At 40.4% G+C, this 27,504-nt stretch overlaps 1 protein-coding gene across 1 annotated transcript in view; it reads left to right on the forward strand.

Annotated features, from left to right (window-relative positions):
• Window positions 1–27,504, forward strand: part of PRDM1 (PR/SET domain 1) — a 100,748-nt gene that overhangs the window by 1,818 nt on the left and 71,426 nt on the right. The window lies entirely within an intron of this gene.

Consider the following 27,504-nt stretch of genomic DNA (forward strand, 5'->3'; position numbering starts at 1 on the left):
GAAGGGAGTTCCTCATCACCCCCCTAAAATGAGTCCTTGTCAGCAACAAGTGTGTTGATATATGGATCTGAAGGATTTGGGCATGACGCCAGCCCAAGCAATTTAAATGACATGGTTAATACTGTCTCTACCGTTCCTTATCACACAATAGTTGTCTTTAATAAACTCAGTGACTTCCAAGTGATAATCACGGATGACAAATTTAGTGGAATCCTAGCATCGTGTTCAGATGAACTCTCTTGCACCTAATGGTAAATATGAAATGCTAGTTCCAGATGGAGTATAAGATTTTGGAAAATATACCTCTCTCCTCTAAATATGTGATTTCTTAAAGACGAATAAGAGCCAAATAGATTTTCTGAAAGTATTTCTAAACCTGAAGTGTTCTCATGGATTCTACTGCTAGTAGTGTAATTTTAAAAATTTTTCTGTAATAATAAATGTATGTGGGACACTGCATCCTTCAAATGAATCTTTATCAAACACTTCAAAGGAGGAAACAATTTTACATAAATTAGGTAAGCCAGTATAGCAAATATAACAAATTAAAACACTATGTTTCTCGTGTAAAGCATTTAGGGTGGAAGGGGAAAAGATCAGTCCGTCAATTTCAGTTTGAAATGAGTGTCCTTTAAAGAGCAGCAAATGCAATTTTAGAAACAAGCACACTGATAAACAGCTGTTTCACAATGGGAATTTTAAAGTTCTTTGAGTACCTCTGGTAATCATACCAACTTTTCCCCTTGTCAAATTAAGAGATTACAGCATAATACGTAACTACATAAGAAGAGAGAGTAGTACCATTGACAGTTTAACTGGAAGTTGCATGTATGATTGCTTAGTTTATGACTTTTTTTAAAAGGTTTGATCCTAAAAATATCATTTTTAGATCTCATTTTCCTGATTTTCAAACCTGCTATATCTTGCCAATAGCTGTAGAAATGCTTATGTTCTCAGCAGCTGTTAGGAGTTTGCTAAGCACCTAATAATAATGTGTTTTAAACCTTGTGACTGTGATGGAAATACAGTGCTGTGTATAAGTTTGTGATAAGTTTGGAAATGTTACTAGTGGTCAAGATTGTGTTTTTGAAAATTAATACATGAATGTGAATTGTCATCGCAGATTTTGTTTCTTGTGGCTTTGTTTGCAAAATTCATTACTTTGAGACTAGTGAAAATGAACAAGATACAACTTATGTCTTAAAAGTAACTATAGAAAAATAATGGTATTTTCCCAAAAGCCTTGTACAAATCAAGAAGTCCAACAGATTTTTTTTTTTAACTTTGCGTCTCAAATCATATCACAGTCACACCAAAAGTTATTAAAGTGTTAGCTTTTGTCAAAGTGAATGACCCAACCTGAGGTAGTTATGAAATGTTACCAGAAAAAACTTGTGACCCAGAGAATGGGGCAAAGAAAGGAATGTGCCTTTGTGCATAAATTCTCTGTATAACAAATATGTTAATTTTTGCCCTATTCATTAAAACTAAATACTTGTTGGTTCCAGGCAGTATTTGGAAAGATACTGTGCCTTCATATCATCAAATATTCCTAGAAATACTTTTCAATTGAGTTGACAGGTCACTCCTCTGTTTGGATGCTCTGAAATGATGATAGTGGCTTTCTGATACTCAGGATGTGAAGTTAAAAGTCACCTTCATTGTTAAGAACTGTGACTTGCTACCTCTTTATCCCTGCAGCCCTCCTCAAACCTGATAGCTTCTTCAGCTCCACAGCTGGCTCCATGTTCCACTTTCCTTTTTACTTTGAAGGCTGGGCAGGTCTTGGCATTTGTACTGCTCTGTGTAGGGCTGGGTGTCCATGCTTGAAGCCATATGGCTGTTACTCTTCCAGAAGTGTTGCCACCATTTGTGATTCCACTTTTTTATTAAAACCAATGCTAAGGATTCCTTCATTAAGGATGTATCACAGTAGAAACCACACACTAAGCATTGTGTACTTGAAAAATTACAAACCTCAAAGGGTGGGGTTTTGGTTGAATTTTTTGTTTTTGTTGGCTGGTTTGCGTGTGTTTGGGTATTTTTGTGAAAACTAGGCACATTAAATGCACAGAGAAAGTGTTCAGGTTCAGAAAGCTCTGCAAATGTAGTCCATCTGAAGTATTTCTGTATAAAATATCTTTGTCTTTTACCCTCTCTTGTTTGCCATGTTCATCACTTAAGACCTGAAATTACCAGCATGCATAATAAGCACAGTCTTACTGCTGTGAGGAGTGCCACTGAAGTAATTGGAAAAATTTTTGGTGAAGCAGTGCCCTATGTTTGCAGAATGGACTAGCCCTTGTCTTTTAAGCTCTGCAGGGAAGGGAATTGTCTTCAAAATATTTTCTGTAAAGTGCCTGGCATGTCTGTATGAGCCAAAAAATGGCAAATAATAGCAAACAGTAGTTGACAATTTATATAGACTTATTTTTAAAAAAATATTATTATGATTTTGGAATTCGCCTAAAGGGTGCTTTCTAGCAAAAAGAAAAATGCCAGAGTGGCTTCCAGCTGGGGCAAGATGTGCTGTGATGGCAAGAGAAGCTTTTAATCGGAATAGAACACACAATTAATCGATAGTATCTTCTGTGAAGCCGTCGGGTCAAAACATCAACTGGCGTAAATCAGTGAATCTCCACTGAAGTCTGCAGAGGCACGGCTGACTTACGCCAGATGATGTGAGTGTCCTTTTTGGCTTCAACAGTTTTCCTTTAATCTTCCTGCTGCTTAAACTTTTACTATGATCTGCCCACATTCCAGAAGCATGGAAGGGCTATGGGATAATGTTTCCTGACTTTCCTCCTCCTTTCAAGCCTTTGGAGGCTTTTCTTCTGCGTGATGGTGTATGCTTCATTAGTTATATGTGCTCTGGTGTCCTCTCCAAGCCAGTGAAGATAGCTGCCCTTCTCAAAATCACACCTGCAATTACATTCTGAAAAAGTCCAGTCCTGTCCAGCTTGCCAGATGCAAGAGTATTGCCAATAGCATCCAGATCATGGTGTATATGTAATTAAAGGTTTCTAATGCTGCTGCTATTAACAATTTGTGTCGTGTGAAGAAGTTTCAAAACCTTGCCCCCTACATCTATTTCCCAGAATAATTTTATTTTGTCTGCTAAGGGTTGAAATAGCTTGAGTTATTAAAGTGCATCATCCATACAAAATAATAGAAAATGCAGAGTTTGTCTTGTGTGGTGGGATGACTCCCATGATACTTGCACAGTAAAGAGGAGAAATAAATATTTTTTCACTTTCTTACAAGCTGCTAATAAATATTCTTGAAAGCAGTGTTAGTAACCTAATTCTTGTTAGACATGGGAAATCTGTTTGATTAGAGATAGAAAATCAAATTGATTTACAAATGTTCAAGCTAAATCTTGTTTCCCATTGAAGAATAGTGCCATTTTTAGAATTTCAGCATGAATATTTTTAACAAAACTTGCTTTGTTAAGTAATGTAGAAAAGTAATCAAGTTTCTTAGATGCCTGCCCAAAATTGATGGTTTTGAAGAAGGACTTGAGACACTTGTGAGTGTGTGTGAGATTTGGAACAACAGAGAAATCATAAATCCTAGAACACAGGGACACTAGCATGTTCTGAGGGGAATTGTATGAACAGCTTAACCATACATTTTTTTCTCAGACTTCTCACCCCATGTCCAGCTTTTTCTGATCTTTGTAAACTAATATTATCTTCACTTAAAAAGAAAGTAAGAAGAAGAAAATGTTGTGCCCAGATGCTGTACTGCAGAAGGTGACACAGAAATGTCTGTAGAGTCTGACAGAGAGAGGATTCTGCAGGTGGAAATGACCATACTCCATTTCCTTTGAACTGACTGGAAAGCTACTTTCCTCTTTCCACTCTTCACTTCTTCCAGAGCTATAAAGGACCATAGTAACCAAACCTTTCACCAACATTTTATTAAAGCAGGAAATATATGTAATTACAACATTTCAAGTGACTCAACAGAGATACATAGAAAAACAATAATGTAAGCAATAATTTTAATTTTTTTACAGGCACTCAGATGTCTATTTTCTTTTTGTTTGTAGGTAGGAAAAACTTTGGATGGAAATGGGGCTGGAAAAGGGCAAGAGTTGATGTCAAAAAAGTAAAGCACATATCAGAACTTGGTTTGATTTTATTTTCTGTTGGTGATGCTGCCTTTGCAGAAAGTAAAAATATTCCAATGAAACTCTAAACAGGACTGAAAAGCTGTAAGAGTGAGCCGTTTTCAAAAATGTGCCTCTTCAATATGCTTCCATTTTGTATAAGAAGACATGCTTTCACTCTTGGTTTTGTATCTGTTTTACTGTCAGAAACACTTTGCTGGCCTGAAACTAGTCCTAGTGGGACATCAGCTCCAGCTGAGATATGACAGTTCATAACAGCTGAGTATCTGATAGAATTCTGACTTACGAACCTGATCCTGCTAAAGTAACATTGTTAGATTTCATAGGTAGCATGTTGCAGTAAGGAAAACAAACTTCTAAACACTTACACTAGAATTCCTTGAAAATATGAATTTATAGGATGCTTTCATATGAGATGGAAGTCCTGTTATTTCACAGGTTTTAGTGGTTTTCTTAAACTTCTGTATGGTAATTACAAACTGCAGCTAGTGACAAAGAATCAAATGCTGTAAACTTGCATCATAGATAGTTATGTCTAAAGCTGTTTATAGGATTGCAAATACTTCACTGGCATTTAATCTATAGCTAAAATAAAATAATTTCTCAGTTCAGATTTGTTACATATTTTCAAGGGCTTTCCCTCCCACCTTTTTAATAAAATTACAGAAGTATATAGAAGACAAGAGGTGGGTGTTGTTAAGTGATTTAGAAAAAGTAAGGAAAGAAAATAATTTTCTAAGTGAAAATTGGTAATGTTATAAATTATTTGTTTTGTATGAGCTTTTTTCCTAAATAGCAAAACACCTCCAAAAGTGTTTTGTTGGCTTTTTTTTTTTTTTCTTCAAAAGATTTATAGATATTTTAGAACAATGGAAGAACTTTATGTACTGTGTATTGCTTTTATGTTGCAGTAAGGATTTTTTTTAAGGCTAGACCCCTGAGCATTTTATATACCAATCTAAATGATTTTATAATTCTGTATTAGCTACAGACCCCTCCTGGTCTCTCGCAAAAAGTCTGTGTGGTGCTGACTCATGTAAGGTTTTTGCTTATAAGTAATTTGAGTAATATGATGGACACGCTGCATTGGCTAGCAGAACACTGAAAAGTGTGTGGGTCAGGAGTTTAATCCCTCTGGCCTTGCTCTGCTGTTGGTTTTGGGCAAGTTGAGTGTCCAGTTATATGAATGTGCAGCAGGAGGGGAACACATGGGACAGTTCAGACAAAGTTGTTTGCACGAGTGTGTTTGCAAGATCAGAGCCTTGTACTGCAAGTTGGCTCTTATGATTTCAAAATGAAAGCATTTTAACATATGAGCTTAAAAGTAGTTACTCGTAATTTAAATACACATTGACAGACTCCTGAAGTCTCCTGAGTGCTTTTCTGCTGTGACTTTGTGTGCTGAGTTATGTATTTGAGAATGAAATAATCTATCACAGAAAAATTTAAAAAAAATCTGATCAAAGCAATTGTCAGAAATTACACTATTTGATAAGATCATCTGCTGAAAATAAAGGGGGAAATGAGATCTGACAGAGGTAAAACCAGGTAAATAGCTTTCAGCTCTGCTTTTGTTATTCAAGAAGAAAGAGAAACAATAGGTGCTGTTTAGAGTCAGGAGCTGCCCTTCTAACCTCTGCTGCTCTTAAAATGCCTGAAGGTTATTGCATGGTTCATGGTGGCTTTTATGTTTGCAGTTCAACTTTTAATTTTCTAACAAAGGGAGATGTGGTACCAGCCTGCTGATAAACGCTGTAAGGAACAATCAGAGAAAAGAATGGAAAAATTCCCTCACACTTTTTTCCTCCATTCCAGTTACTGAAATACGCTGTCATACTTTTAACAGAAGAAGAGCACTTCCTCTTATGTTAAGCTGCCAAAGCTGGAGAGTAGTTTTTTTAAATGTAGGTACATTATGAGGATGGGATGTGCTTTTGCATTCAATAACCACATCCCAAACAGATGATTTGTTGCATGCTGTTGTGGGAAGTGATCTGAGCATCCACAGGGGCTGAATGTATTTCAGTAAGATTGTCAGTTCTTGCTGCACTGTAAAGAGCTGAGTTTGCCTTAAATCCAGCCCTCTCCACATCAGAACTCCAGCTGCCTGGCGAGGAGCGCCCGCCCTGAGTGAGAGAAGCACCTTTCTGTGCGGGCTGTGAAGGGGTGCACAGTGCAAGGAGCACAGAGAGACCTCAGCCTGGCTCTGGCCCTGTCCTGACAGGAGCTGCTGGAGTTTGTTGGCGTGGCCATGGTTTGGAATACCGAGCTGGCTCTGGCGCTTTGTACTCGGATACCAGCGCCACCAGAGGGGTCAACTTCTGAAGGTATTGCTTTCCAGCACAGCTGAAAGTAATGGAATGTAACAGTTTTAGGAATGTACACCTGTGAGTGTATAATAAGAGAGTATCTGTTTGTGTATTTTGCCCGCTGACATGCAGATCAAAGGTCCCCTAGGTGGTGGTGGTGTAAGAAAAAGGGAAAGGGGCCACATGTCTCGGCAGCTCTGACCTGCCCTCCTGTTTGTTGTTTGCAAGTTTTCACTGGAAAATCGGCCAGGAGCCTGTTTCCACGAGGTGACTTACTTTTAGTTCCTGCATCCGAATATGCAGTTCAAAAAGCTGGCAGTGATTAGAAGAAGAAATACTGTTAGCAAGTGCTGCCACTTAAATACTGAAACTAACATCCAGCCTTGCATTCAACTGCTCTGGGACATTGTCACAAGCCCTTAAAAAAACCCATTGTGTTTTGGGGCAGAGACCTCTGGATGACCGATGCCAAGAAGGCTGACAAGTAAACTGAGAAACTTCTTCAAGCTTTTGCAAACACCAGCTAAAACAAAAAGCCAAGGAGGCATCTGTCTCTTGCCCTTCAGCTTGCTTAAAGCTAAAGGAAATTTATCCCAAATGGAGGAGAATCCTTCAGGCTCTGGGAGATGTTAAATTAATCATCAATTTCACCCTTCTCGTTAAATGGCTTTTCTTTTTTCACATGGGCAAGTTTTAAAGATGATTACATGAAACAGTGACACCTGTTAAATCTTCCTCTGTTGCTGACCATGGTTAAAAAAAAATAGATTTAATTTTAGATATGCAGATAAGTAGAATTATGCTTGGTTTCTTTTTATGCCGGCTATGTGGATGTGTGCTGGTACATATTTGTGTCATAATAATGTCTGCTATTGCTCCTGGCAGTAATTCTTATCTTCTTTAACTGAACTTGCTGAAAAACTAGCTTTTTAAAAAATTTATTAAAGTAGAGAGACTCTTACCATCAATTTTTTGCTTGCTTCTGTGACACATCTGACTTAGATATATAACAAAGGTGTTTTACATGAGAGTCCTGATGTTATTTTTCATTTTGCTTCAGTGCTGGCACCTTGTTAGCTGCGGGGAATTTCAGGCAGAATTTTCCATTGACTCAAGGAAGCCAGCAGCCACACTGTTAGACTTATGTAAATCTGAATGTAGGAGGAAACTGCTTATGATTTTGGGTGCATGTTTGGTAAGAAGAAGCCAGGAGTGTTGGGTAACTGTGGTCATCAAAATCTTAGTTTGGTGTTTGTTCTCAATGAGCATAAGACCTCTTGCAATAATTTTTTAACATGTTGTGGAAAGTTACTTGTGCTTTGATGATACACATTTTTCTCTTTCCTGGTGGGCTCTGCAGCTCCAGATTGCTCTGGGTGAATTCCTGGGGCACATGGTTTGCTTTCTGGACTCAGGCCTGGGAAATCTGCACCTTGCTAGGTGATAAAGAGGGTTGTTTAGACAGTTTGATTTAAGATATTATTTCTGAGCTAGACATTGAGATCGAGTCCTTATTTTGCTTTGCCCAGATTTATTCCACAGAAAATCACAAGCTGGGTATAATTTGCAAATGTTTCCTTTAGTTGCAAAGTTTTCACAGTGTGTTCTCCCAGTCGAAGGGTGGGGAAAATATGCAAGAAGGCCTGTGACAGCGTTTTACACAACCCTTGGCCACATGGTTTTGTTTTATTTTTGTTTTCTGTTGGCAGGCACTAAAGGGGGTGTTAATTCGTGGCCTGCTAATTTTGCTTAGGAGGTCTGTTCAGCCAGCAGCACGAAGAAAGGGTTGCCAGCCTTGCAGTTGCCTTTGGCACAAGAGTGGCAAGTGCTGCTCAGATCACAGGGCTGGGCTGTTGTGGTTCACTCACAGTAAAACCTTCAGCCCAGCTCCTCCTTTGCTTGCCCACTGCATCTTTGGAGAGCAGCAGTGTGCCTTCTTTTCAGCTGGTGGTACTGCATCATCGCTGTGCCACCCCTCTGGTTTTTGGGTTGCTGAGCTATGTGAAGGGGTGACTTTAGGGTGGTGCTTCTGCTGTATGCACTTCAAAGCTACATGGAAGCACCTAGTTACCTTAAAGATTCCTTCCTGAGGCTTCAGCCTGAAGAATGTGTGCCTTCAGATGTAACCCCTTTAATTTTCCCACCACAATATTGACTATGAGCTGAAGTGGTGAGATGTTTACCTCCTGGACCTTGCCCCTGGCCTTCAGCTGTATCTTTGGTCTGTCTTCAGTCATTTGGCCAAAGTGGCATTGTTCCACATGGTGTAGGTCCACAACAGCTCAAATTGCCTCTTTCCTTGAAGTTTCTTCTTTGTCCCTTGCTCTGGCTCCTAGCTGATCCCATGCAATCCACCATACAGACCCCAACCTGCAGACTGAACACAGAAAACCAAGAGGTTTTCTGCAGGGTTATCTCTCCAAACTGGCTTTTCACAGCAGTGGACCAGTTCTGCCACCAGCAGCAAAGATGTGGTGGTGGGAGCAGAGAGCCTGCACAAGGGGGAATGATAGTACAGCCCTAGCACCAAAACAATTTAGTTACCTTTTAAGTAATGTGAAAATGCAGCTCTTTCCTAGCACTGCAGTTATTGCCCATATTTCTAAGCAGGAAAGCCTTTTAATTGCTTTATCACATGTCTGGACACACTGAGAGAGCAAGACAAAAGCCTGACACATGGTTAGGCATCACTGTTAGAGACTCTGGGGGAGGTGTCTCTTAAATGTTATCAAAGCCCTTGTTGTTGTCAGTGCTGAGAGCTGTTCTGTAATGTCATGTTATGTTTCTTTATATTTCAAGGTAATATATCAGCATAGACTGGGAAACTGTACCACTTAAACACAAGGAATAAGGCTGCAGTCTGTCTAGCTCTATCCATTTCTAGTTCCTGCTTTCTTATAAAAAAAAACTTAATATCATAGCAGGTATTTTTGGCTGAGGAAAGGGCTCTATTTACAGTATTTATGTAAACATTGTTTTCTCGAGGAAATATCTGTCACTGTACTTCATACTTTAGGTGATTAGCCAGTGAGAGAAAATTAGTTTGTTGCTGTTTAGCTTGCTAAACACAATGAAACACATTCTGCTTATGTTTTTGCCTTTCAAATATGAGATTTTTTAATCTTTTGTTTTCCCCCCTAAAACAAGGCTAAAGAACTAAAATAGAAGCTGTCTGAGTCTGAGATTGGTAATGGTAAATATTTTATAAAATTTATTTTCATGTTTTGGTAATCAGCTGGAATGCTGAATAAATCAAAACACCAAAACCTCAATGTACTACATCTATAACTTAAAAAAGAACAAGAAATATTTTATTAAAATACCTTGCCCTGACAGTTGCTAAGTTTTCATCTCAATGTATGAAATGTTAAACGCCAGCAAAAATACCTAGTGAGACAGGGAGCTCAATGAGAGGTGGAAAGAAAACAAGGTAAACAAGAGAGACTAGTGGATTTTGATACAAAAATAAAGGCAGCAACAAGTGTAACACCTTCTGTTTTCAGAATAGTGTTGAAATTAGTATAAAATCCAGCCTTGGAGGGGCTTTGTCGTGTTAGAGTAATTCATAGGATAAAGTAATTTTTATATCTTTTTTGCTTATATTTAAGTGGGATTTCTCTCAGATAAACAAAGTAAGACACACTCAAAGACTCTTTCTGCCTCATTTAAACACCCCACCTTATCAAAACTCCATTTCCCTGAGTGATGGATGCTGGCTCTGGGTGGGAGAATGAAGTATTCAATTACCTTATTTTCATGTGCTAATGAAGCAGAATGTGGCTTTAGGGGTTTTCTTTTCAGCAAGGCAGCCTGTTTGGTTATGCACATGCCGCCTTCTTATGTTTCCTTCCGTGTCCCTGCCTGCAGCCAGGGTGCCCTCAATGGGCAGAGGGGCTAATCCGTCTGCCTGACAGCGAGCCTTGGCCTTCTCCAGCCCAGCAGGAGCAGCCCTGGCCTCTAATTAGAGGAGCCATACAGCCAAACTCTTTGCCTCGAAATTATTTCTTTTGGCACCCCTTGCAACAAATTTGTATGTGCTGGGCATCCGTGACGGGTGGTTGTTTTGGGGTTTTCCCCCTCAATTCTTCTCTGCACGTCTGAGTGCTGATGTAGCTGGCAATTCCTCAGCCAGCTCCAGTAACTCCACCTCAAATGGAAAATGTTCAGCTTTTAAGTGTTGGCTATGGTCTGTCCAACTGAGTTTAAAAAACTCAGCGGGTATGTTTGTGACTGAGAGTCACAGGTAAAGGGTATTTTTTATTGCAGTGTTGTGCTTCTGCTGATGCTCCTCTGGCATCCTCAGCTTTACTTCCATGAGGGATACTGGGGGAATGGGTAGGATGACTCGTGCCCTTGATGTTAAGCTTTTACCTAGTGCTTGGATGAAACAGAATGTAAGTGTTCAATGCTTCACACAATAGCTCCTTAGCTGCAGTTTCGTGTCCTTTTAGCACCATATAATGCAAACAAGCGCGTTTGGGTTGTTTTTTTTTTTTTTTTCCTAGCAACCAGTACGCTAGGAATTACTGTGTCAACTTCATCCCAATGGACAATGGAGAAAAATAGCCATAGAGAAGTTAGGAGTCACTCACTACCTGTTATGAAGATGAGGAACTGGAAAAACCCAATAATTTTTCCCTTATTTCTTCCCCCAAAGGATGAAATAAGAAAGCTTTACAGTGTACATATGCAAGCTTGGAATTTTTGTGTGTCTGTGTGTGTGTGGAGACTTCTGAAGAAAGCAAAGAATGATTTAAATGGTTGTGGTAGGTGTAAGAATAGTCACCTTCAATTATCCTAGTAGGTAAAAGGAGGAAGTGTGGTAGACGCTGAGGATTTTGTAAGGTGCACCATGCTGCTTGGCATTCTGGTTTCTCCTGAAGAGGGAAAGAAATGTGCAAAAACAAAAATTGTATATGATTTTTATATGCTTTTTCACAAAGGTACCAAAGTTAATGGTTTAGTGGTTTAGTTTGGTCAGGAATTACAGGTGAAAAAGTTAGGTGGTGAAGGATAACAGTCCCCAGCTCCTATTTAAATGGAGCATTAAAAAAATAAAATGATAATATTCCAAACAGTCTGTGTTAGAGACAGAGAGAGATCAAGAAGCATCCCTGATCCTTGAGGGTACCTCCAGTAGTTTGAAGTTATATATGTTAAGGCTGCTGGGGGAAGATGACTGGAGGAATCTGGAAGAAAATGAGGTAACCTAATAACACAAAATGTGCCTGAAGTGCATCACAGGTCAGATTTGATCAATGCAGTGACATTACCAGTTCCCTTTCACGGAGGGGAGGCCAATGCCATGTCCTGCTGTAGCTGGTCAATATGTCTTTTGTGCAAACATCCCAGCCAGTGCTGCTCCCAGGAAATTCACCTCTGTGAAGGAAATTCCCTGCATGCTTCCCCCTCTCCAGCCCTCCTCTGCTTGGAGGGGAATTTCCATGCCTCTCCCTTATCTCTTGCCTATCCTATCTCCAAAGTGTGCTGGGGAAAAACAAGGGGTATTTGGAGCTCTGCAGAGTACTAGCTGCCTTTGGCAACCAGAGATGCATACTGTGGTCTGGCCAAAGTCACAGCAGCTCTTTCATCCCTCAAATTTGGGGAAACAGCTCTGTGCTCTCCAGCTAGAGCTGTGCAAAGGAGGTTTTCATGACAAGTAACTTTGCCAATACGTGCTGTTGTGGAAAGCAAAGCAATTAACATGGTTGGTTATGAATTCAGTTTGTTGTTCTGGTTAAGAGTTGGAGAGTTTTCAGCTGAAACTTTTTTAAGATTTTAATTTTTTAATCATTCTCAAAGCGTAGCATCTCAGAGAGTTCATTTCGAAATAAAGCATGTATTTTTAAAAATACTCAGGCTTTCTTTGGAAACACTTGAGACTTTTTTTCTTCACACTGCTTAACATTATTCATTCATCCCAAAACAAAACTTTTACAACATGCAGACAAACACCCACCTCCTGCATTCTTAGCTGGTTTTGAGACAATTCTCCTCCTTCCCTCCACTTCTTTTTCTATGTCACTCCCTTGGATCTGAGTAAGTAGAGTGTCTGGTATCTCAGTGTGGCTTGAATTTACTGAAGCAAACTTTCAAAAGCAAACTTTGGAAAAAATAAAGGGAAGCAATGTAGCAGAATCTCACTTGAAAAAGTGAAGTTATTAATAGTGCAGCACTTGGCAAGAGCAGATACTGTGCATTCAGAGCTGGTAGCAAACTGAAATTGGTAATAAACTCCATGCCTGTTTTGCAAAACTGTATTTCTTAGAATCAAAGTAAGTTTCTTACTACTTTAGTTACCCTAGGTTTCAGCTTATTTCCCATGTGTTTCTCAGCTGAAAACATCCCACTACAGTTACTCTTTTTAGCTCACTTTCTGATTTTCATACCTCAGTACCCTGCTGAATCATTAAAGCTGGAAACAGTGCATAGGTCTTTGTTTCCATGAGTATGCTTACTAAATTCTTTAGAAATTGGTAAGCTGGTGTGTTTTGGAAAACTCCTCTCAGAAAAAAAATAGATTTTTTTTTCACTGCTTTCCATTTTAGATTGATGATGACAGGAAACAGAAAAAAAATTATAGTGGTAGAGGTAGTACCTTATACGTTCTTTTATATTGGGAAATATTTTGAGTTTGTTTTACAGGTGATGTGTCTTGCACTGTGATATAGCTTTGTGTGTTTATATATAAATAATTCCTGGGCATGATTCTTTTTTTATGGGAAGCAGTTATCTTATTGAATCTCATCTCACTTAGGAGGGAACTGTGAAAGTTGTACGATCATGCAGTGTACCTTCTGTATATAATAGGTATGTACAGCATAACCACTGAATTTGGAGTACTGAATCACAGTATTCAGTGCCTAACAGTTTATAAGACAGTTTATAAGTCTCCCATAAACTTCAGAGATTCACAGACTAGCAGTCCTCCTCCTGTCTGGTTATATTTAGTACCGAATGTATCTCCCCAATAGATATAAAGCCAGCAGTGTCAAAATCCAAGCCAAACCAGGAAGAATTAATTGATAGTGAAAAAATAGCAAAGGTCATCTCAAGAAGGGAAGCCTTCCCAGTGAACTGATTTCAAGTCTAAACTAAGCATTTAGACAATGCTGCTTCTTGCATATCAATAACCTAACCTGTGCAGATGTAGAGGACCATGGGGTTACACTGTGCAGGGCAGGCAGCCGTGCTTGGAGAAACTGAAAGCACTTACAGCTAAACCCTTATCACTGCATTAAGTTCAACCTGCTGACTGTAGTGCATAAGCAATCATAGAGCCACACTTAGGCTGTCCTGTGCTTGACTTCACTTCAGCTTCTGTGTAATCTTAAGGACCCAAGCAAGTAAAGCCATGACAGTAGCCTGCTCTTGAGGTGACCAAGCTATGGTAAATGTCAGAAATCCACATCTGAAATAAGAGGTCACACGCTCTTTACCAAGCGCAGACGAAGAAAAAAGGCTCTTTGATGTGGCTCTAGTGTAGTATCAGCTTTGTCTGTAACAAGACCTTTGTGCTTCGAGCTTGATTTGTGTGTGGAAGGCTGTGCTGCTGGGTGGAAGGGCTGATACAGCTTATCCTTCCTGTCCTCTCCACCCCCACCCGCCTGCTGCACCTCTCGGGGGATCTCTGTTTTGGCTGGCTTCAGTCTCAGCCTGCTAGTCCTCATCCCAGCCCAATCACCTAAACCCCCAGATAATCCCATTCCAGTGCATAAACCAGAGCAGCCATAGCAGCAGTAAACAATTGCATAGCAGCTGCTTATTGCAGACATACCCCCACGGGAGAGGCTGATGGACTTCAAATGCTGCTGCCCAGAGAGCAGCACCTCAGCTGGCAAGGGATGCCTTGGTGTCTCCCTCTGCCTCTCAGCACACATGCCAGTTTCCATACCTACAGAGTTTAATACTCTGCTGAATGTACACCCCTTCTTAATATTAGCATTGCCCCACTGCTGCTCATACCTGTTTCTGTGCCTGGGGCAAGACCTACATAGAACATAAGGATCCCTCTTTCATGCCTTTCTTCTTCGCAGTCCTCATTTGCCCTGGCATTTTCTCACTGTGAAGGAGTTTGTTTTGATCTGACAGAATAAAACAAGACAGTGCCCCTCTTTGAGTCATAATTATTGACAAATTAGACTTCTATCCCTGGACATATGAGTATGGTAAATCTCCCAATGCTGTGTTGTAGGCAATGGATGTGGTAGGAAAATGGTAAACATGACATAACTAAGTGGAGCGTGCTACCTGCCTTTCTGCTATACTATTCTGTGCCACTTTTCTTCCACTGTCCTTTGAAGTACCTTTAAGTTTTGTAAAAAGTGGGTTAGGCATTCTGCTAGGTAAGAAACATCCCTCCCATCACATTGCTCTAATTAATCTGTTACAAGGATCATTGGCTGTCCATGAAGATGGCAGAAGGAGGAACTTTGCAGTTGGCTAAGGACATGCTCAGCTTGATTTTTGAAAATTAAAGGGGTCCCACACAGCAGAATAGTCACTGTTGTGCATGCACAGGCATGTTTTCTCTGTGCAGAGGCATAAGGTGCAGGGACAGAAGGGCTGCCCTGAGAACTTTGCCTTCCCTGTCCCTCACTGCACCAGGAGCCAGAGCAGAGCAAAATAAGGCATAAAGTTTGCACTGGAAAAGCACTTTTCAATGCCTGGGCTCCCAGTTAGGTTGTAATGTCATTTCAGCTGCCAAGTTACTAATTCTTGGCACAGGTAGCTGGTGGTAATAGCTCTTTCTGCTGTCCCACTTCCTACCTCTCCACCCCAGAAAATGCTGATATTCCCAGCTCTGCCTCCACTGGTGTATAAAAATTGTTAGTGATGGGCATGTAGTGTAACTGCTCGCATGGCTGTGGTTGGTGAGAATGAATATTTCTGGACTTGAGGAAGGAAGGTGCCTCTTACACTTTTGGTGTGGGGAGTACAAGAGCGAGAGCCATGGGTGAGGTGTGCCTAGAGTCCCCTCCTCCCATCCCATGGACGCATGGGACAGACCTAGAATGCCAGACAGGGCACTCTGCTCTTGGGCTGGAATGTTCTCACCTTTTATTAACCTTCTCTTATTTTTCGAAACATATGCAGAGTATTTACCAGGCCATAAAAAATTCACTATGAGGAGTTGCCATATGTAAATGCAGCTGGCAGAATGAAAGAAGTGTTTTTGTGAAGCTGGTGATAATGTATTTAGAGAGGAGTGAGTTGCTTTGGGTTTTGATGTGATGTTTACACACTACCTTACAAAACTCAGTGCAATGCTTGAGCTCCCAGTGTTAAGGAGCAAAAATTCCACTCTCTCAGGAGACCCTTCAAACAGGGGTGTGTGAGTCAGAACTGCCAACTCACAATGTCCATGTTGCCCAGACTCCATCCCCCTACGTGACTGTGAGCAGAGGAACACAGGCGTCCCCCTGTCATTTGCTCAGCAAATGGAGAGAGAAGATGCCAGTGGGAAAGGCAACCAGTGTGGTTCTTGCTCTGGCATCTGGGCAGCAGGTGTGCTCCCAGTGACTGCCTGCCTGCCTGCAGCTGGGGCTGTGAGCTCTTACAGATACTGAAACAGCAGGGGCAGTGGGGTTTCACAAAGCAGTCTCTTCATTTGTGTCCCCCAAACTCCATCTATCCCTGATAAGGTCTGTGTTATGGAAAACGGGGCTGTTTATCAGCTCTCCTGTGTTACTTGCCAGCCAAGCAGCTGGGTTTTCACAAATATTCCTCAGCAGCAGGTAGTGTATGGTAAAGAAGTGTTTATTGTTTGTTTGTATTTAAATAATGCCACTAAGCCATTATTAATTGTAAAGGAGATATTAAAGCAGGGTCATATCTCCTGCAAATTAATCTACCATGTAATCCATAGTTTTTAGTTATATGGTTTAATATCTTTGTGTGGTAAGGCAATAGCTGCATCACATATTCATGCTGAAAATCAGTTTGGTCAGTTCTAGGTCTGCTGTATAGGCACTCCAGATCACAGTTCACATGAAGGATTGCCTCTCTAGGTATTGTCCTGGGAATTGCTCCTCCATGCATCAGAAATCTGGCTTTTCTCTTTCCTAGGTCAGGAACAGAAGAGGAGCTGATAGAAGTCCCTCATCACTGCTAGCCATGAAACAGCCATGACCTTGTTTGTTTTGAGCTAATTTTCAGATGAAGAAAGCATTGACATTTCTTTCCCCTCATTTTAGATTGATGGGTAGAAGCAGTCCTTGGGACTTGGATATTTTCAAAACAAAATATTTGACCTGAAAGGTAATATTTATAGCAGGCAGCTAATAGAAAACATGCCTGCCCCCTCTCTGTGTCTCTTGTGTATGTGTGCATGCACTCTTTGGGTTCCCTCCTGGGCCTGACCTCTGCCGCACTCGATGCAGCTTCATTGACTTCTCCTTCTATTCCCTTCTCCTGATAAATGAACCCCTGGAAGCAGCAGGGCTCGGTGTGCAGGGGAAGCAGGAAGTTCATGGCAGTCCCGTGGCATTCTGATCCTCGGCAAATGTCCCTCCCTGCCGCGGTGATGGATGGTGTGGGGCTGCTGCGCCCGTCGCTTGTGAACTCCCAAGGTCACCCGGGACAGCCTATTCTCCCTTTGCAAAGAGACCCTGCAGGGATGCTGATTTAGTGACATCCAGCAGGGACTGACCCTGTCAGTCAGTGCAGTAATGCTGGGAGTTAGCATTGGGTCACTGGATCTAAAGCAGGAGGAAATGATAGCTGGCCTCTGTAAAAGCCTCCTCTGCTCTGCTGACTGGACCTGGCAGGTGGAAAGGGGCTATTTTGGAAGAGGTGTCTGGCTGAAGGAGCAACTGCAGTCACAGCTCTCTTCCAGCAGCAAGTGCTTTGCATTTAAGTGAGGACTGGGGAGTCCTCATCTGCTTGCAAACAGGCGCTTTCTGGTTTTTTTTCTTCAATGTAGAAATATCAGGGGGGCAGTAGTTTTCTATGGAGCTTAAAAATGTCCATGTTATTAGAAATTGTGCCTGCAGTTTTTTAGGCTCCCGGTTCCTGTGAAGTTTGGATTTGAACAAATCCAATTTTCTGGTGTTTGGACCCCTGTGCATATCAATAAATCCATCATTGCTCAGCGAGGATTTGCTGTGATGAGGTGTGGCTCAGTGGGATTCAAGGTGAGCACAGAACAGGCAGTGAGGTGCCTATGCCATTAAAATGAGTAATGAGCAGAAGCAAGCCAGTTGCAAAAGCAGCATTTGGAGTGAGGTGGGAACCAAGCACAGCTCTGGTCCTTTTCAGGGAGACCCTTTTCTCTACTCAAGATGCAGTGCTGGTGGCCTATTTACCATTGAGGCATTTGTTAATCTCTAGTATGGCCATAGCTGCAGACTTCACCACATATTTGAAAATACATTCTATTTTTTTCTAGTCAAAACTGCTGATGCATCAAGCAGCAGTGACTTCACAACAGCAGGAGACCCAACACAAAAATCCTGCATTCCACAGCAAAGTTCCAGATTTTGGTTCAGCCATTATGAGTTCAGAAATAGACACCATACTCTAAGCAAGTTGGAATTTGAGTGAATTTCAGCTGACTATTTATTGAAGCTCTATTTAGACTGGGCTGTGATGAGGCTGGATTGCAGAGCTACAGCCTGCGATCAACACTCAGCAGGAGGTTATTTAGATTAAATACCAACTGTCTTGGAATGGTGGGAAAAGTTTCAGACAAAAGTTTTATTTACTGGGTTTTTGGACAAAGCTGTGGGATTGCAGTAATATCTTAGGAATTCTGCTGGACAGATAGTTTTCCTTCTTGAAGAAATGTTCTTTTTGCATTGCAGTGTTCTTGAATTCAGCTACTCCCTTATGTGTCCTCTGATCATTACAGTTCATATCCAATTTGCTCCCCTCCTTTATCTCCTTACTGTGAGAATGTAATCATCCTTTTGCTTTCTTTTAGTCTACATTTTTTTTTCTGCCAAGAGATAAACAAGACAAGGAAGAAGCTTTTTTTTTTTTTGGGGGGGGGGGTGGGGGGGGAGAGGGTGGAGGGGTAAGCATCACAATTTTCTCATTTTCCTTGATATTTTTCTCCCTTTTCCCACTTTACTTTTCCATTTTTCATGCTGACCCTCCTTCTCACCTTTCCTTTTCCTGTGTTCTCTTTAAAGGGTGGGCTCGCTCCTCCCTTTTCATCTACTCTTTTATTTTTGAAAATAAGAATCATGACTGATTGTTTTTTCCTCTCATCATTTATCTGCTTGTCCACACCTGTTTCTTTCACTTTGGTTTTCTTCGAGTTTCAGCATGCATTTTCTCATGTTCTGCTATTTGCTTTTCGTTTCTCCTCTGTGATTATGCCAGATCCCCTGGTCCCCCCTCTCCTCCTTTCCAAGCTGCCAGCCCTAGGCTTGCTTCCTCCTGCCCAGCCCAGCAGAGGACTTTGCAGCCTGGCTGAGCAGCCCCTGCTGCTGTTGCAGTGCCAGAGTCAGAATTGTGCCTTTCCACTTCTCCTGGCACAGTGGCATTTGGTTTGAGTGCTAATGTGATTTGCATCGTTTTATTTTGGGGTCAGCCCTTTCAAAAACTAATGCATGTAGGAAGCATAACGACTGTGTTGCAATGTCAGGCTTGAACTGCATAAAAGAGGGTCCACTGACTTACTTTCAGAATGAGTGCACAGTGTATAAAAATCACAGAGAGGAAAAATTATAGTCATGCAGCTAATGTCCTTGTAAACAGAATGAGTGATTCAGTAAACAAATGTGGCAAGCAACTCCCTGAAATTAAGAAAAATGCATGTTTCCTGTAACACTGCTTCATGTTTATACAGGGTGTCTTGTCTTTTTTTGGCTCCATAGAGTGAGCAAAAATACTGGAAATTATAGTTAGACTATTAAAAGTCTCCAGCATTTCTCACTTATGCAAGTAAGTGAGATTTCCTGTTTCTCATTGTCACCTGACTGCCACGATGGAGGTATTTGGTACAATTGTTAATTTTATCTAAAAGTTATTTCCTCCTTTTTTTCTCTCTCTCTGAAGCTTTCTCAACTGCCACAAAATTTTCCTGAAATTAGTTTTACTAATTAGCGTATTCTTCTTGCCTCAGTTACTTTTCTTTGTATTGGAGCTCTGAAGGTTCCCGGTGAGACAAAGCCTACCAAAAGGATCAGTGAAGCTACACAGTCCTTGTCACACAGCAGTGTGAAATAGGTCACAAAGGGCCTTGGCTGTGATGGGCTGGAAGCAGGTGCCCTCCAAAAACTACAGTCACAGGTGTGCACTGTACATCAGCAGGGAAGTGATTGGAAGGTGGAGGTCTGGCAGGCACCAGCTCATCAAAAAGTCAAATGCTAGGGCAAACTAAACTGGCCCCATATGGCCAGATGGACTGGAGGGAGATACAAAGAAATATTTAGTCTGTAGAGGTGCAGTCTAAAGGCTGATGTGTGAAGCGTGTCACTGTGTTAGGCAAAGAAAATTATGCAGACTTTATACAATGGAGGCACTTTACATTACTAATTTAAGCAAAATTCAGCAATATAAAAATTATAAACTTCCTTAAAATAAAACTGAAAATGCTGAGAGCCTTTGATCAGAATTTACTCAAGCTCAAACTGAAACTCTTACTTGATTTTCCAATGTCACAGTGAAACCAAACACTCATTAAATCACTGTAACAAGTATTTAATATCCTTAAGTAGTCTGCAGAAGTTTTTGTTTTCAGAAAATGATTTCACCAAAGTTATGTTTGTCGTCTGAATTTTGCTAAGTAGGTTAATCAAATTGTAATTTAGTATCTGAACCACAAACACCTTGCAAAGCTCTCTGGTTTTGGGTCTTACATGCTAGTTGCTCTATTTCCATCCTGCCTAGCATAGAAATAATACTTTAAAGGTTATAGCTTTTAATCAGAAACCACAGGTGAGCAATCTCGAGGTGCACTTTGTAACAGTGTCTCCTGCAGACCCTTGTAGTGCTCAGACAGACTGTTTCTGCCTGCACCTGTCTCGTACAAGCTTTTGGGGAGGCTCCCATGTGTCGACATTTTCATCTTTACATCCTGGTGATGAAGAAACTGAAAACACCCTTTCTGTTTGGTTTAACAATTTGCCAACAGGCACTGGGAAGTTAATATTATTAAAAGGGCCAAAATATGAGTGGGCAAAATAAATAGCCTCACAGGTCCTCAGCTTGTACAGTACTTCAGTATCACAAGTGGTGGAAGTGCAAAATATATATCAATGAGCTTTTCATGGGTTGTTTTCTGCAGGGTAGAGAGAATCTCTGATCCTTAGCTGGTGTGCATGCACTTACACAGCTTCTCCTTTCCAAGGTGCTTCCTTGCAGAGGCTGTGATCAGATTGCAAACCTTCTCAGACAGTGCTAGATTACAGTGACTTAGGAATGGTGCCTGGTGCTGGCCAGGCAGGAGCCACCACAGGAACGTGTACCATGGCAGCTTCTGAGCAGTTAAATCCACATTTTCAGGATGTCCCCTCAGAAGTGCAATCAGTGCATCTCTGTTTGAAAATGTTTAAATAAAACTTTAAGGTAGTTTGGGAGGATTTTTGCTCGCAGGCTCTGTGCCTCATCAAATTGCCAAAGAGGAAGGCTCCTTTAGCATGTGTGCTTTTCTACTGCTTAACATCTCTGTGTTCCAGACAATTCACCATAAAACTATAATTAGTGTGATTATTAAAGCAGACTAGCAGCATCTCAAAATTTAAGTACATAGCTCAGTCACTAAAATGATTGCACATCAGCAATAAAAAAAATTCTTATACAATAAATGTACCTTTTGCTAATCTAAAGAGAAACATGCTTGTTTTTCATACAAACAAGCCACTATATTTGCCTTCCTATTTTGGATTTCATCAGTACATCACACAGATAATTTTCCAAAATCTAATAAAACAGATGGGAAAAATTCTTTGCAACTCATTAAATGAACCCTAATATATATAAATTAAAGTGTGGTTTCCCTGTTTCTACAAGCTGTTTGCATGCCATGCTATACTACTGTCTAGAATCTCCTAGATGAGGAAAAAGTGATGAATAACAAAGCTGCAGTTTTCCCCAGTGTAGAGGTGGCTGCCCAAGCAGAGATTTCTAACAGCCCAAAGAGAATTCCTGAGATGGCATAAGACAACAATTTATGTAATTCTAAATAATAACTTTTCTAATTGAATGCAGGGGTCCCAAATTACAGCTTAATATCAATTCCCAGGAGGATACTTTACAGCTCAGCTGAAAATAAAATATCAAAATTTTCTTTTACATGAGTTTCTGCAAATAATGTTTTCAGGTTGTGTCTGTGTCCTCTTACAAATTTGGTCCAATGTTCTGTCTCTGAAAAAATGGCAAAATTGAAATTGGGAAAAGTACAACTTGGCCATGTATTGAGATCATGGATTTTATTTTCACTCATGAAATTTTGAGGCAAGATCATGAATTAATGTAATTTTTTAAGCCATCACCAATTTAAGAGCACATACAAAAATCACACAAAGTTGATTTATAGCTTATCAATTGCAAGATTATCAGGAAGATGTTATGTGGCCCTGAGTTGGTTTGGTGCACTCATCAGTAGCTCTGAACAAAAACCTCCAACATTAAGGTCATAAAAATAAGAAGATACACATTTCTTGATCACTGTGCACTTGGTACTGAACTGTGATAGATTTATGAAAGAAGCTATGTGTGAAAATCACTGTTTCTAGAAAATGTACTGCAGAAAATATCCGAGCAGTGCTGTGAGGTCAGCACACTTAGGACAAAAGGAAAAACTATAGGTCCAATTGCTTTTTTTTTTTTTTTTTTTTTTTTTTTTGTAAATCTAGATGAATATATTGTGTTTAGATGACAGGAGATATAAGTAAGGTTCCAGCACTGAAAGCCTTCAGTAGGATTCCCCATGGCAGCAAAGCAAAGTATACTCATTTGTCAGGCAATTTAGAGAGATAGTAGGATTCATAACTGTTTTGTTTGTTTACTTGCTCATAAATGGTTTTTTTGGGGGCTGATTTTAGGTTGGCTGTGTGCAGAGGGCATCAAGCCATGTTCTGAGGCAGTTCTGCTTTGTTACATTTGGGAAAAAATTGTTTGGATTATGGTTGTCCCTCAAATTATTAGCACAAACAAATGGTGCTTGATTTATCTTGTTTTTCATTTGCATAATGATCAATGATAGGGCAGTGCCTGAATTAGCTTGGAAATCACACAACTGTTTTTATTTGACCTGATTTCTATATTTGGATAAGTTTCCTTTTCCTGCATGTAAATATCCATAAAAATATGTTGAAAATTTCAGGTCTCACCTAGTTATTCACTTTGTTGTGGCTACTGGCATCTTTAAGAGTTCGATTCTCAAACAATGTACCAATGTTCCACTTGATGGCTTGTTAACACACATTGTTCAAATAAAACCCCTTCCCTTTCATCTGATTTAATGTCATATTCTTCTTGGATAATCATGGAAATTAGAGATAGAGAAGTAAACCTGTGCAGATTTTTCACTTGTGTAAGATTCTTGGCTCTCATCCAGTGTTTATGGATTGCCAGTTGTGTGTTAGTTAATGGATGGCCCTACACCACACTTATTGAGGTAGAAGCCTTCTGTGCCTCTGAAGCTCGGGCAGTTAGTCATGTTATCACCATCCACAGAACACTCTTTTTCCTATGGAAAGACTGGTAGCTGCACTGTTTATAAGCTGGCTACTAAGAAGGCGTAAAACCCCATACAGTTCTGACTGTTCCTCTACATGGAAAGTACAAAATAATTTAAGAACTGTGTTTCTCTTTTTTACTCAGGCAATGTTCCGAGTAAGATTTCAGCAGAATTGCTTTTGTGATGTAGCAAAAAAAACCCCAAACCTGTCCAAGGACTTCACTGTCTGCCCTCTTTCTCTTTTTTTACATCTTGCAAACAGGCATTGCTGTTACCCAAATTAACCTCTTCTGAGTTTTTCTTATTTCCCCTGGTATTTGGATCAGGCTTCTCTCTGGGTGGGGCGAAAAGTGAACTCTCCTAACATACAGTACAAATTAGGTCTTTTTTAAAACAAAGGCTTCTCTTAAGAATAGCTGTATTTTATTTCTGACAAAAGAAGGGAAAACACAAGTGTGCTCAGTAAATCAAGAAGTCAAATGTGTGTAATCTGATGCCAAGTGTAAACATGTATGGACTTTACAAGGCTTGCCGACACTAGATGCTCTGATTTTCTTTCATTTGAAAAAGTGCTTTTGAGTATTCACAGTAGTGCTTGCAAGAGGCAGTCAAAATCACAGAGTGAATAAGAGCAGGTCTATGCAACAGCTTCTGATGAATCGAGACACTTTTAGTTTTTTTTATGAACACATTCTCTTCTGCTGGGAGTAGCTAATGCAAATGTGGTAGATCTAGCTAGCAGCATATGCAGCAGGAATTTTTGGCCTGGCTTTTTTGGCAGAAAGTTTGTTAAGTGAATACTATAAAAAGCTGCTAAAGAGTCAAAATATAGTCCCTCACATGCTAGCTAAATAGTTTGATTTCAGTGGAGGTTAAATACAAACTGCTTCAGGATATTGGGCATAAAGACCACCTGAATACTCTTCCAGCACTGAAAGGCCTGAATACCTTTCTGTGTCCACTGAAGGAGAAATCAGAGTGCAGAAGTTACTGCATTAATCCATAAAGATGTTGTCGTGTTTTCACTGCTATTCTACAAGGCTGCTGCTGTAACAAATCATGGTATTACTGCATCTGTGAAGAAGTACTGCTGTAAAACCAAAATTTTCAGGCTTCTCAAGATTTGTACTGAATGTTTCAAGCTGTTAATTATATATCTGTAAGCACTAGTGTTAGTTGGGTAGATCCCAGAGTTCTGCCAGGAATTTTTTCACATTATTTTAATATTAACAGAATTTTTGTAGCTGGGTTTTTATTTTAAACATATCACAAGGATTTCCAAGCACTAAAAAATTGTGTTTGCAGTTAGTGAGTGGGACTTCTGTTCTTCAGCCATATCTCTAATTACACCCCATGGCTGGGAGAACGTGTGTTTAATTTTTGCTTCTTCATACTTTAGAGCTATTATCAGATTGCTTTGTGGGGAAGCAAAAATAACGACCTTTACATTTCTTCTGAGGATGGTCTTTGTTTCTAGTAAAGAGAGAGATACTGATGAAAATGCAGTTTTTCAATGCTGAGAGACAGTGTGCCCCAGAGTGGATGCTCTGAACCTCCCAGCACACAGGGAAAGTGAAAGATCAGGGAGATGTTACATCACCTTTCCTCCTCCCCTCCCTCACTTGGGGTTGGCTGAGGACTTGTTCAGCTACCACATGAGCTCCAGCAACTGTAGGACCACTCTAAGACATTCAGCACTTCTGAAAAATTTGGCACCAGAAGCCAACTGGAGGAATGCATGGCTTGCAGCTCTGGAGAAGTGTGGTGCCCAGGGAGCTGCAGGGGTAGTTTGGGATCACCACATTAAACTAATGCCCCTGACATGGGCATTCCCTAGACAGCCCTAAAAATCTCTCAGTGAGACCAATTCCCTCTCTGTAACCATCCAGTAGGTTGTGGGTGCTCCTCAGGAAAGGGGGAAGGGGAAGGTGTGCTGCTGCCTGCCTTGCCTGTAACATCAAGTCAGAGACACACCTTCCAAAGAAGAGCCTAGAAGTGCCTAGATGCATCCATACAGTGATTTTCAATCCCTCCCATCCTCTGCCAAGCTTTTTCCACGTAAAATAAGAGAACTGGCTCCTCAAAGTCACTTGGATGAATATAAACTCTCGAAAGTGTCACGTAGCCCTTGGAAAAAATCCAGAAAAATCCCAGCTTATTTGGAAAAACTGTTCCTTGAAAGAAATGCACAAACATTGGTCTGGATCCAAAGCCGTGAAATCAACAGAAAGACTCTCATTACAGAGGGCTTTGGATCTGACTGACCCAGTAGTGGCTATGACCAGAACAATGGTCTGTTACAATAAATAATTTTTGGATTCATGTTTTCCTGGTGCCTGCAAAGTTTTGGTAAGAGTAGAAAAAAAGAATAGCCTTCCAGTGAAATCTCCTTCTCTTTTCCAAGCTCCTTGAAACTATAGTTTATGACTCTTATTGTTCTATTTTGAATGCAGTACCTTTTCTTCTCTCTTTTTGCAAAAATTAATGATATATATAACCATTGAGAATGAAGAGCTGTGCCAAGGACTTGCTTTTCATTTCCTTTTCTGTTTGTTTTTCTTGACTGCTCAGTTCTTTTGATTATCTGAATCCATAGGTCATCCTAGGTAGTTTAAATACCATCAGAAGAAGAAGAGACAGAGACAACAGCAGGGAGTCAAAAAAAAATCAAATATAGTCCTCATACTCTTTGTCTTGAGTTCTTTATGTGCTTTTGCATAGCAGAAGCTTGAAACTGCATATTTGCTAGTATCATTTGCTCTGCATATGGTTTTTTTATCATTTGGGTTTGGGTTTTTTTACCGTTAACAGCAGACACAGTGCACTTGCTTTGTCAGAAAACCACAGCCTTCACTGCTAAATGCAGTGGAGGGCAAAGCATTGGTCCAGAGGTTGGAGAAAGGAGTCTATTATGTCTTAGGGTATTATGACAAAATATGTTACCTAGAAGAAAAAGCCAAGCAAAAATGTAAATCAGTTCAGAGAATATGGGGGGGTTAGATCATCACCTGTAACATTATCAAACTAGCTTTTAACAACTGTAAGTCACATCATGCCTTAAAAATCATAGGGTATGAAAATAGTATTTTGAGTTCTGGGCTTGGTGTTAATAGATTTCAGTTTCAGGCTTTTCTTTGTCACCAAGACTAGACACCTAATTTCTTTCTTTCCAAACAGCTGAGATTCCCACAAAGTCACCTTTTATTTTAAATACAAGGCTTTAAGAAAAGCCTTTCTTGTAAGATTCACTGCTGAATTCCAAAGAGCTCACAGCACTGATCTTACATGAAGTACAAGCTGATGGTAGATAAGCAGGTTTTCCAAACTTACTCTAATAAATACATTCTATTCCTCACCTCCTTGGATACATACCATCTTAACATCATTAAATATTGTGGTTATAAACACCTAAGGAGCACCTGCTACCCTTAAGTGTGCAGAATGGTCTCTACTGTGCCTGCAGTGGCAGAGGGTCTCCATTTCCCAGGTCAGATTGGCAACTCCAAGTCTGTCCTCTTCTCTCCTTTGTACTGGGAAAGGAGAAAGCAGGGGGCAAGAGGGTGCAAAGTGGCCCTGTCTGTCTCTCTAATTAGCAATGTTAATTAGTTGCTTTCTCCCAGAAGCCATGCAGATGGTGGAGGGGTGACCGTGGTAATAGGTTTTCCTATTACCTATTAAAGCCTAGAAATTTAATAGATACTCAAATTATTCATGGGCAATAGTATATCTGAGAAATTGATGCACTGGCAGAGAAGCACTGGATGCTCTAGTAGCTCACTGACTGACCTGCTGAGATTAAAAGTATGGCTGTATCATCTTGAAGTGTTTAGAGTGATGAATCAAAGTGCACTCTTCTTTTAGAATCACAGTGAAGACAGGAATTTCTGGAAACAGGACCACATTCACAAATAAGCTCTAAAGGCTTCTAGCTTGGTCCAAACTTTGGGACTCATGACAGCAGGATCTCACAAATGGGCTCTGCTTGCTCCTTCTGGAGGAGCTAAGAAGACAGAAGAGAAAATGTGACCCATATTTCTGCCCTTCATTTCGAAAAGGGATGACCGTTTCAAGGAGGATGGGGTTGGGATGTCCAAGATGGGATGTTTTTGTTTTACTGGGTCCCAAGGGAAGGAGGTTTGGCAGTCCTGTGTAAGACACATAGAGGTGATATAATGGTGGTGTCATGCACTCCTTTGTCCATCAGTTTTTGTAGCTGGAGCAGGACAGTAACAGAGCCCTGTGCAGAGGGGACATACTAATGCCTGATTTTGCTCATTAATACCTTTTAACTGCTCCTTTTTCTGAGTACATGAGGTGGAATGATCAAAAAGTCCCCAAGATAGGGATTGCTGTATGAAAAGTAAAAAGACTCTTAATACCCTTTGACTGAGAAAATCCATACTTGGCCCCACTTTTTTAAGTTACTG

This window comes from Oenanthe melanoleuca, chromosome 3 (assembly GCF_029582105.1).
Source record: "Oenanthe melanoleuca isolate GR-GAL-2019-014 chromosome 3, OMel1.0, whole genome shotgun sequence".
Classification (NCBI taxonomy): Eukaryota; Metazoa; Chordata; class Aves; order Passeriformes; family Muscicapidae; genus Oenanthe; species Oenanthe melanoleuca.